We start from the raw sequence: 12,557 nt of genomic DNA, 5'->3' as shown, positions 1-12,557 counted from the left end.
TACTCAAGTATAGAAATGAAGGAAATTGAACTGCATTGTAGCAAACACACAATCTCTAAATGTGCAGTTACTATTTTATCTACACACTACTATTTGTAAATTGATTTTCTTAAAATATATTTTGCGTAATGTACAAATATACGAATGCATGGAGGAAATATTTTGAAGTATCTCTTGAGATCTGCTTCTTCAGGAGTCAGTATCAAGCTGTATAACAAAGCTACTGTTTAGAATCTAAATGCCATAATCAATTGAAATCCCAGGGAATGTAATCATGTTGGCAAATAATTCTGATTTACTGGTAAAAGCCCTACTAGAACAAGAAAAAACAGCATATTTTATATCACAAAGCTCTGAAATCTACATTTCAACCCTCAGGTGAAAAATGACATCTTCAACAGCAAGAAGTATGTTGAAGTAAATATATCTATATATGCAGGCACACACGCACACACGTGTGTGTATACATTTTAATATAAAATCAGGACAAAAAGCAGTTTAACATGCCCAGCAAACAAAAGTTCACTACAAAAGCTTGCTGAAATTATCTCCACCTTGGATAACAAATAGAAGATTTGACTTTAGCTGTGATCTTCACTCAAAGGCAAAAAATGTCAGAAAAATAAAACATGAAACATGTGCACTGAGCAGATTGACCTCCATAGTGCCACAGTGACACTGCCAGCTATTTAGAAGAACATTTTCCATACAGATAAAGAGCTGTCTCACAGTAACACACCTTGTAATGACACTTGACCCTATATCTTTCATATATTTTAAACATGTTAATCCATTGGGGTTTTACTACTGTTAGAGACTGTGGCATGCCTGTGGGAAAGGAATGAGGAAAAATAAGTTTTTCCAAGCAGCTCTGCTGATGATAGGTAGATCACAACTTTTAGATAACACCATAAAGTTGCCTGATAGAAAGGAATGACATTTAAAGCATTTCAGCACCTTGAAACATGTAGCCAAAGTTTGTATCAACAGACTCATTAGTGTCCCCAGCAAAGTGACAAACTAGAAACAGCACCCCAACAGCATGCTTGAGAAAATCTCCAGTGAAGATCATGAAAAGCCTGATCACAGGTAAATCAGGCCAGTTTCTTTCCCGGCACAATGAAAAATGCACTTGCACAACACAAACTGATGCAGAAGAACCAACTCAGAAGATCTTTTTTTCACATTTAATTCAAAGACTTTCTGAGGTTCTACTGAGATGGGCTGCCTGCCTGTGTGTAGTTTGTTATCCTGATTGAAAAGGAAGAGTAATCTGACTTGCTTTCTGAACTTCTGACTTTTTTTGATCCTCTGTGTTCTGCTAATGACTGCTACAGTTTTTTACAATCCAAAGGGTCTGCCTGACATATTTTGCACCTTCAAACACCATCTTCCAAAGGTCTCCACTCAACAGTACAAATGACTAGCTTCCCTCTTTTTTTCTCATAAACATAAATTAGTGCCAATATTACAAGTCTGCAGCAAGCTAGATAGTCTACCTGCAAAATAAGGCTTGCAGCTATGACTAGTGCCAGAAAGTTGTCAAAAGCTAGAGAGGTGTCAGCTCTATCCCTGCCAGACTGCTGCTTTTTTAGACTTTTTTCAGAGGTTTATTTAAGGTCCTGTATCAATGAGCTACCCAGGTGCCCCCTATCTCAGCACGCCTGAGGAGACTTCATGGGGCGATTTTTTGTTGTGCCTTCCAGCAGCTGGGAGTCATTTCAAACTGACAGCAGCACATCTCTCTCTACCCTGGTAAGAAGAAGACTTTGTGGATGTGGATAATTCACCAGTAAGTTTCTGTTTATGAATTTCTCTGCAGTAGTTTGCCACTGGGGTGGGGAGATTAGATACCCTTGTCGTTGTGCTGCACACATACAGCAGAAAGACAAATAAAAACACAAACCAATTCTAGCAGGCATGTAAACAACATGACAAGGAGGTTGTACAGAGCCCTGCTTTCCACAGAGCCTGTGTGAGAGAGACACAAATAATCATTTATCTATAGAGTCTGTTTAGATCTGTACATTCTATGGCTAGTTTTGAGAGACTGCATGCCCTCAGTTCCTAAAACCACAACACATAAAACATACACATGGCACTCAATTATTTGTAGATTTACATTATATGGAACTACAGAAATCTGAAAATTTTGTTAAGAAGCTATGATTTGACACTTGTTTTAACTTCTTTTCTCTCTAGTGAAGTTGCTGTATGTTGGTAGAAAAGATCTTTCTGGAAGATGGTTCAATACTAAATACCTGTATTAATCTAAATTTTTTCTAATTTTAATTTCAGTTCTGGGAACAGATGATAACAGTGAAGGACTTGACAACAATATATCATTCCATCAGGTGAAATTACATTGTTTAGGCTTAGATCCATTTCACCCAAACTTGAGTGTATCAGTATTAGTTGAGTATATCAGCAAAATCTAAACTAGTCTCAAAAAATTAACGAATGAGAAGAAGGAAACAGCCACCTAATCTGCCTTAGAAAGTAACATGCATGAAATCAAAATCAAGAAGTAATCTTTTTATTGAATTATTCATTCATTTTTTTCTTTTTAAAGTTATAAAAGGTCTTAGACTTCATAATAATATTCACTGCAAAAGAGGAGTGTTTATTATAAGTGACCTCTAGAGATGAACTAGTTCAGACTCCCACTGAAAGCAGAGAAGGGCTTTTGCCAATACAAGTTCAACTCTATTGGGGTTTAATAGTTAAGTCCCGAAAGTCACCAAGGATGGAGATTGCACAGCCTCAATGAGCAGTCTGCGCCAGGGCTGCATCAGTCTCATTAAGCTGTATTTGACTTTCTTGGTCTGCACTTTGTGGCCATTCTTCCTTGTTATATCACTCAGCACTGCCCAAGTGACTTTTGCTCCATCCTCTGTAACTCTCCTTCATGTAGCCCACTGTGGATCTTCGTCCCAACAGACTAAATAACCCTATCTCTTTCAACTGCTCTGAGCAGAGAGCCCTCTGCTAGACTTCCTCCATTTTCTCTCTGTGCTTGTGAAAGCAGGGAATCCCAATCAGTGAATGCAGTATTCCATGTTCCTCACCAGCACCAGAGGGAAGTAGAAATCTTGACAATTTGCTAATCATACTCGTGCTGACATAGCCCAGAACACACTTTACCTATTTGCAATGAGAATACTGTCTGCTCACTCTTGTGCAGTTTGGTTCATTCAGAAAAAAAAACAAACTAGTATATCAAGTCTCAATAAGATGAGTCCCCTGATCCAAGTCTCCCAATTATTATATTCACATACTAATGTACATGAAATTATGGCCTCAGACAAGTAACTTTTCTATACCTATGCTGGATAAAATGTTGAAGCGGATGAAATAGACACAGAGACATGATCACATTTCAGACAAAGATATTTCTTAAGCCTCTCTCTTGCAAAATTCCTAGTAATGGATTATTTCTGTACATATCTGATCCATCCAAAGTATTATAGTGATACTTCCACAGGAGGTATTCTTTCTTTGTTGTGTGTTGCTAATTAATTGCACTTAACAAAGTTGCTCCTTCTTGAAAACACTCATACATCTGAGTAACTTTTTGTCACAGCTCTCAATAGTAAAATGACTAATACAGGTGAGTGTTCAGAGATTTAGGACCCAATATATCAACAAAACAAGGAAAGCCTGTATTTATATTATTAATCTCACTCTGTCATTTTGAAATTGTCTAGCCAACAGAAATAATGTTCCCAGATACAAGAATTTGCTGACAAAATAGATCATAAGAAAAATCTTATGAAGAAACAAATTTGTCATGAAGACACAATATATTTTTCCCTCCAAATAATATGAAATGTATTTAATTTTTACAGTTTTTCTTGTCCAATCTCAATTATAAGAACAACTAAAAAGAATAAAAACAGACACATAAATGCCAACATTATTTCCAAAAAAAAAAAAAAAAGTGGAGTTCAACATTCAGTTTTAAATTAGAGTGAAAATAAATTATTTTGTTAAATATTAACATTTCATTCTTTGTATATACTTTTCTTGTATGGCTGGTGCAAGAACAATCAAATATACTATAAAGAGGTAAAGAAAGAAATATAAGGGCCAGGTGAAATATACAAAATAGCCATTAAAAAATTGCAATTCAAAATATCCATGCAGGGTATATAATAGAATAGGATTAAGACACCACATACCAGTAATATTTTTAAATAGAAAAAATATTGTATGGTATTTAACACTACACTTTACTGTACACTATGCACTAAACAGGGGTTGAGATTTTTTATAAATTATGGTGTCCAATCTGGATGATTTTGACCAGGTTTTATGCAAGTGACAATATGGTGAGAAATAATACGCAAAGGTGAGAAGCAGTGCTGCAGATAACTTGTCACTTCAGCACTGCAATCAGAAAATACATGAGGTCAGCATTTCTGACTACCCTTTGAATAATATATCACATATCCTGTTCTGTATCTCCTCTTCATTTTTGTAACAGGCCTTTCTGGCTCTCTTTTCATCTGATACTTCCAGATGCACAGCTCTTCCCTGCTGCCTATATAATTTTAAATTTCAATTAGAAACATGCATGCTCCCTATTGCCCATATTTCTCTATTTGTTTTTATTTTTTGCCCCCATTAGATCTATTTACTATTTGGCCAAAAAAAGCAGATAGCACTGTACAATTACTGAATGTCACTGCCTATTTCAATGCAGAGTCCCATGCATCAGAGGAAAACCAGAAAATATTTTTGTTTCACAGAGAAATATGAAAATATGGTTTGCCTGATAAAAAACAAGTCAGTTTGTCTTTCCCCCATTCACTTAGGAATAATAATAATAATAATAATAATAATAATAATAATAATAATAATAATAACATCAATTTACAAGAGGAAATTTAGCAGATAATTCTTTAGATTTTTGTTCCAAAGGCAAACACAACTGTTTCAACATTTTCATCAGCACCCTGCCATCCTGCCATCAGTCTCTTTACATCATTTTACTAATGTTACTGAAACAGAACTGTGTGCTGCTCAAAGAGAAATAGAGTAGCCATGTATTATATTGAGATTTAGTGCTGCTGAAAAGAAAATCATAATTTATGGCTCAACTGTGAAAACAATAATTTTAAGGAGTTTAATCCAATATTTGTATCTAAACATGGCTATAATAGCATCAATAAAAGCTCAAAGTATTATGAACTATGTTTTCCATTCCCTCTCATGTGTATTTTTTCTCCTACACCTTTTGCTTTATCTGTTTCAGCTCTTTCCTCCTGCTGTTATCTCATCATTACACAGTATCATCTGCTGAAACATCAGTGGGACAGACTGCAGGATAAACTGGAGGATTTTGCCATGTCTGCCAAGACAATCAGTTCATGATATCCGCTTTGTTCCACACTGATGCTAGAGCAAATCCTCTGGAGTTGTCCTGCTCTGTGTTCAGTCACCCATTTAGGTAAGGTATTGAGAGACATCTACAAAAAACAACTAGCCTTTTCTTCTACAATGCCAATTTTACCTACAGATTTTTTTCTAAAAGGTGCTCTAAACCCTCCAACGACAAGGAATAAAACCCTCCATATGCAGATGGAGAATAAAACTTTAATGTGCTCGGGGGGAAAAATAATATCTAATTTATACTAATTTTCTTAAGTTGTTTTTTTTTTTTTTCTCAATTCTAATTCCTCAGTTTTTCTCTCAGTCATGGTGTGTAATACTCATCTTTGCTGTTCTCCAATTTATAAGTGCCACACACTGAATACACTTCATGACCAAAATCCTTTGACTGCCTGGTACAGCAAAATATTTACTCTCTGACAATCTCTTTTATTTCTAAGAATGCCATTGGCCTAATTTAGGGCAGCACTATTTTCTTGACTCAAATGATATGTCACTCATCCTTTTGGACAGAAATTTGACTAGAAATACCTGGATCAGTTGCTATCATAAGAATGAAATTAATTCAAAGATACTTTGTTGATGCACTTTTGCAGTACAAGCCCTATTAAGATAATCCTTGTAAACCAAATCCACAAAGCATTCAAGGTACTTTTTACAACTACTTGTTGAAACAACTACTTCAAACAAGTTGTTTGAAGTGGTAAAAATAATCAAAATGACACTACAACAAAGCCCTGTATTTCTTTTAGTATTATAAGTGCTAAAAAATGGCACAATAGGAAGAGAAAGCAAGTATTTTTGCACTTAAATATTGTTTTGGCCCATTTCCATGAACAGTCATAAAGGAAGTAAAACTTCCTTTATGACTGTTCAATCCAAAGAAAATCACATCTGTGTATCTATAGTTATAGATACCATATCTATATGGTTCTTTTTTTACTCAGAAAAATAAGTGACTTCATAATGCAGAACATGATGAAAAATATAATCACAGCAATTGTTTAGAGTTGTTGTGGATATAGCAAATTAATATATGAAACTATTTCTACAAGTACTTCTTGCTGTGTCTAAGAGCCTACTTTCCTGCCTTCCTCTCACTGCTGATCATTTTATGACCATTCTCAAGATGAGATTCCCCTACATTTGCAATTTCAGCTTTCTTGAATACTTCCTTTCAACTGTATTTATAGCTAAAGCCTTTTTACTGCCTAGGACTGGGCCTTGAGGTTAGGAAAATCAAATAGCTACTAAAGTTTTGGAGAATAGGAAAAATACAATAGGAAATAACCCAGCTGCCTGTGAGAGCCTTGCAGCTAGGCAATACTGGGAAAGACAGAGGAAGGCAAATGAGTAGTCCTAAGAAGTGAAGATACTGCAAGAAGTTTAAATACAAACAGAAAACAGAATAGCCATTATTAAAAAAGAGTGAGCCTAAAGCTGAAGAAAATCAACCAGCCTGGAAGGAAACTTGTATATTTTTGAGCAAATGAACTGACATCCAACCAAATGCATAAAGCAACCACTAAGAGACCATTATTTTCCCCAGATAAAAATGTAAAGTTCATGCACAAAGCAATGCCAGAACCTATTCACAGTATTTATACATCAGATCCTTCTCCATATGGAGTTTACACATTACACATGCATTAACCAAGCCAAAAGAGATCAGAAAATCAGATATTTTCACAGGAACACAAAAATAACTGAAGCAATAAAAAGCAAAATATTAGCCACTCAAGAAATAAAAAGGGAGCTAATGTTTATCTTGGTGATCTGGGCACAAATGCTTTCTTTTCAGAGGAGCAGCCATAAACACAGTAATAAAAATGATGTGCTTTAGCACACTTCTGATACACATTTCAAATGCACAGTATCCAGGTGGAGAGTCTAAATATCTAAATATCCCAAACTAGTCCAAAAAAGGCCAGGTGATATGTTTATAAAGTGAAAATCCATTTGTATTTCTTCTTATTTTTCCTTGTTTTCTAGTGATGTTGAAGGTTAAAGTGAGTCATATTCCTCACAGACAAGGCTAAGAAACTTGCCACCCCCTAATCACATTGTAGCATGATTTTGAAAAACACCATGGAGGGCAAGGGTGATGATCAAAAATTGTAGGAGTGATGACCCATGAGAGTGCTGTGAAATACAAAACTGAAGACAGTCTGAATCTTGTTTGCTCCAAAAGCCCTCTAGAGCAAATGCAAGTGTCATTGGAGTTCAATTCAGGGTCAATAGTACTCTAGTGCAAAACTACCCAGCCTATCATCATTTCTCTATTTTCTGTCTCTTTTTTTTCTCAATCTTATTTCCTTTTGCTCATTTTAAGAGATTTCACCAATACTCTCAGAGCCTCATAAGAACAAATAAAAATGGTACAAATCCAAGCTGAGTATGATATAACAAAGAACCAAATAGGGAGATGGCAAAAAAAAAAAAAAAAAAATAGGATGGGACTGCACAGGTATAGAGTATATCACACAATCTGATACTCCAGTGCACTGAAAGTTAAATTGATTTTTTCACTCTTTTCTCTTTATTCTCATATAGGAATCAGATTTTGGAAGCATTTAAATGGAGTGGGGGATTTGACTTTAAAAACAAATTTAAGGAAATACAAAGGGTCTACAAAAATATGCAACAATTTTAAGGGGATGTATCTATGTCTGGACAAGACTTGGATATGGAATGATGAAGAAGGAATGATGTACTTCATATAAAGTCAGTAATGTATACCAACTCAGAACAGTAGGGATTGGAAGAGCTATTCTGAGGTTGTAAGAGTTTATCCCTCAAAGCAGAATACTGCCAAAGTAACCTCACGTTTCTCAGGGCATTGCCTGTTCAAGTTTTGAAAATCCACCATGAAGGAAAATTAAGAGTCACCGTGGGCAACTGTTTCACTATTTGACTACCCTCACAATGAAGAGTTTATACCTCAAATCTAATTGAAATTTCCCTTGCTGCAACATCTATCTGTTCCCTCCTGTCCTTACACTGTGCATGTCCATTAACAGTGTGGCTCCATCTGCTGTAATGACCCATTAAGCAGCTGAGGACAGCAATTAGCTCTTCTCCTCTTAGCTTCATCAGCCTCAGGGTGAGCAAATTCAGGTCTCTTCGGTGTCTCCTTGTGCATCATATACTTCAGCACTCTGCCCATCTTGGTGGCCATTCTCTGGACATGCTCCAATTTGTCTGTGTTTCTTATACTGGGGTGGGGGTGGATAAGGGCTAGAACTGGGCCCTGCTCCAATTGCAGCATCTGAAGTGCCAAAAAGAGGGGAACAATCAATTTAACCTGCTAGCTGTACTGATGCTGTCCAGTGTGCAGTCAGCCTTCATTGCTGCAGACACACTTCTGAGATTCTTATAAGTCCTACACTTCTAGGTCCTAATTCACACTCAAAGGACTGTGATATACAAATTTAAAGCTTTGACCTGATCCAGTCTCAAATATGCAGCGGCCTCATATGCTTAATGACTACTTGAGGATGTTTACAGAATTTTGATGTGCCAGGCAGTGACTACCAACAGCTAGAGACCATAGCTCAAGGTCTGATCAGTTGTATAAGATTTTTCCCCTGTCCTGAGAAAGAATCCACTATGGCTTCCTTCTTAAATACAGGCAGAGGGGAACTAAGTTTACAAGAGCTCTGAGCTGAAACTTTTGGGATGTCTGCATTGAACAGTCCTTGAGATCTGATGATATTTCTAAATACATCTGCATAGCTCAGGAGGAGGGCTTCTATACAGTCTCTACTCTCTATCAGTAACATTGTCTTCTAGAGAGCAAAAACAGAAAAAGCACAAATTCGGTATAAAGCACCTGTTTATGCTATACAGCATTTTCTGCCAAAGAAATAAGCATGAATAAAGCTAATCTAGAAAAATTTTAAAGTGGACCTTCAGAAGATATCCTTACTTTTCCATCTTAAACTTTCTCAGGGAAAAAAAAAAGTCTATTGGGATGATGGTTTAAAACATTTTCATATCACTGGATACATAAATTTGACTTTTATCTTAACCATTACAAAGGCACAAAGAGTTCACTGAAGGACTCAGACCTAAGCTCAAAAAAATGAGTTCTTAATTTAATCTTTTACAGTAGAAATTAAAGATTTATTTGGAGTTATATAAACTTTCCAGTGAGCTAAACAGGAAAAAAAAATGTTTGCTGTAAAAAGCATCAACTTCAAGCTCCCAACTTTTCTCTTGTGAATTATTCACCCACACTTGTACAAAGCTGCTATGTTGGAACGAAGTGTAAAACTGAGCACATCTGGAAACTTTATATGCATGGTTTTCTATAGTGAACATTTCTCATGAACATTCATAAACAAAACCAACCCAAAATTCCAGTTACAACTAAATGAACATTATTAATAACTAGATAAATCCTTTGACAAAAAGATGTAGAATTGCAATAAATAAATAGGATTTGAAGGTGTAAAATATATTTTAAGCTACATTGAGATATGGAATTCAATGACTGAAATATGTGATCTTTTTGCAGAAACACTAATTAATTCAAATTTAAATAGCCAAAAGAGAAATTGTAATGGCAGATTTAAAAATCACTTCATCTTTTCAACTGTATGAGCCCCTTGCCTTCTTCAGTGCATCATGTACACAGCAAGTGGTACCTCTTTCAGCCAGCACTACCTTTTAGATTACTGCAGAAAGCTAGAATTCACTGCCAGTGATTTGACCTTCACTTCCTTTATGCCTTTGCAATGGTCTGGTGATTGCTTTAATAGCTTGCTACGAGGAAGTCCAAATCTGCACTATTAGAAGTCTATGTACAGAGCACAACCACCAAAAGGTCAAAATACAGATTGTTAACATGCACTATGCCATTCTTGTAACTGCCAAGTATCACAGATCTCTATATATCATATAGAAACTTCAGAGAACCTGAAATGTAATCACACAAAACTGATATGAGATGTATTTGTCTGATTTTAAAACAGCACCAAAATTAGAATCTCAGCACAAGCCATGCAAACATTTTAGACATTGTTATTGATATATTGAAACCCTCATAAAACTCTCAAGGTTAAATTAATGTATAATATAGTCAGCTAATTAAGTACAAATCACTGGCATTATCATCACTGGAGCAAACTTCCACTGACCACTCTAGCCTAAGGACAGGATACTACTAATAGTCCCATCTGAATGTTACTGCCTTTTGGAAAATAAACATTTTTTTTTTACATTAAACATAAAATGGAGTTGCATAATTGCTCTTCACTTGTAAGTGAGAGACAAAAGCAGAAGACCAGAAAATAACTAGTCCATATTGAATGCCAAATATTTCTCAGATAAGTTAACTGAGTTTAAGGCCATAACAGTTTCTCCCTATTCTTCAGAACTACCTTTCTTTCCTTTCCAGATACATTAAATAAAATATCTACTAAAACTGCCTTTTTCAATTTTAGGGCAATGATAGCCACTGTTCTCTACTTTCTAACAAGATAACTTGAAGCAAGTTTGCATACACAAATGAAAAATCAGATTGATGGAGTAGCTTCTCTTTATGATCCAGTGTTCAAAATCATGCAAAAAAACCTGCTACCACCCTTGATCTGTTTTTCTGACAGAATATTTACAGGGAAAAAATTGTTTCAGTCATGTGAAATTTGTTGTTAATGCAGCACTTTCTCTCAGATGAACATTCTAAACACTGCTGACTGACCCCTAAACAGTCACAAGTGAGGTTATCTGCAGGACTGGCCATGAATTTAGAAATTATAAACACATGTGATTACTAAAATTTGATGGGCTTTATCAAACTATTTGCAAGGGGTAATTAAAGGGTAAATTTCTGAAAATTTAAAACTAAGGAGATTATTTTTAACAAGAAGATAATATCGAATTACTGACTAGAGACAAGTAATGGAAAAGCTATGATCCATCTTTCATAATCAAACTATAAATAATACAGAAGTTATTCATAAATAAATGTCACAAATGAGTAGTTTATAATGCTAAAGGATTTAGCATTATAATTTCTCTTAATCACAGAAATACCCCATAATTCCTAATCAACAGAAAACAGATATACACACATGTGAAATTAGTTGTCATTCAGATTTAATACTTCATCCTTAAAAAAAACCAAGAATTATTTATCATATCAATTTTTCAGGACTATTTATCTAAGTTTTCTTATTTAAAACATTTTAGTTATTGGATTATATGAGAAAATTGCTGTTTCACTTCAAAAACTGTTGTAAGTCAGGTGTGGTTGAAAAGCAGTAAATGTAACATTGGCAAAGATGGAGTTTAAACATAAACAAGTTTCCCAATATATATAATTTTCTATTAATATGTTAGGACCTTTAAACATCTATACAGACTTGATGAACGAATTGTATGATGTACTAGTAATGACATAATTCTATCTATTAGATTTACAAATGCTTTGTCTTACATGAAGTTTTACAATATAAATTGTCTAGCCTAGCTTTATTATTTCCAAAATAATCCAGAAAAATTTGTCTAATATCTAAACTACACAAAGAAATTGAAATGCTTTGAGAATATTAATAAAAGTTTTTAACACACATTTTTAATTTTTTCATGTTCTGAAGGCATACATTATTTTCTCTAGGGTTGTGAGTTTAGTTCCATAGGATTAAAATAATTAATCAAATGATTTTTCACAACAATAAAATAAATTTCTGGATGGGAAATTACATGCTTCACATAATTATTATATGTGATGCAAAACCTAGAAAAGCAAATACCTAAATATTTACACTGATTTCAGCAGAACAAAGTAATCTTTTATACATTTCTCTAAAATGTATCTGCTTTGAAATTGGTCCAGTCTAGGAGATTATTAAATACTCTTACAGTAAAGTGAATTTAAGATTATCTATTCCTTCCTTCTCTTTACCCAATTTTCTGTCATTTAAGAGGAATTTCTCTCTCTCACTCTCCCCCCCACCCCCATGATTTTTTGATTATGGTAATGCAATAATAACTTACATCATTAATAAATTAATAAAATTGTAAAAGAATAATATTTATGTGGAAAATTTAAATTATATTTAAGATGGGAGAAGAAATAATCTCCTTGAAACAAAGCCTCAGTAAATGCCCAACTAGCACTGCCTCAAGTTGCAGGCACTGAATGCAAAGCTTACAAT

At 34.7% G+C, this 12,557-nt stretch overlaps 1 protein-coding gene across 50 annotated transcripts in view; it reads right to left on the bottom strand.

The window, feature by feature from the left end:
* Positions 1-12,557, bottom strand: part of DLGAP2 (DLG associated protein 2) — a 447,444-nt gene that overhangs the window by 232,473 nt on the left and 202,414 nt on the right. The window lies entirely within an intron of this gene.

The sequence above is a fragment of the Taeniopygia guttata genome, chromosome 3 (assembly GCF_048771995.1).
Source record: "Taeniopygia guttata chromosome 3, bTaeGut7.mat, whole genome shotgun sequence".
NCBI classification, from domain to species: Eukaryota; Metazoa; Chordata; class Aves; order Passeriformes; family Estrildidae; genus Taeniopygia; species Taeniopygia guttata.
The sequence above is the reverse complement of the archived record's forward strand: the minus strand, read 5'-3'. Positions and strand labels throughout refer to the sequence as shown.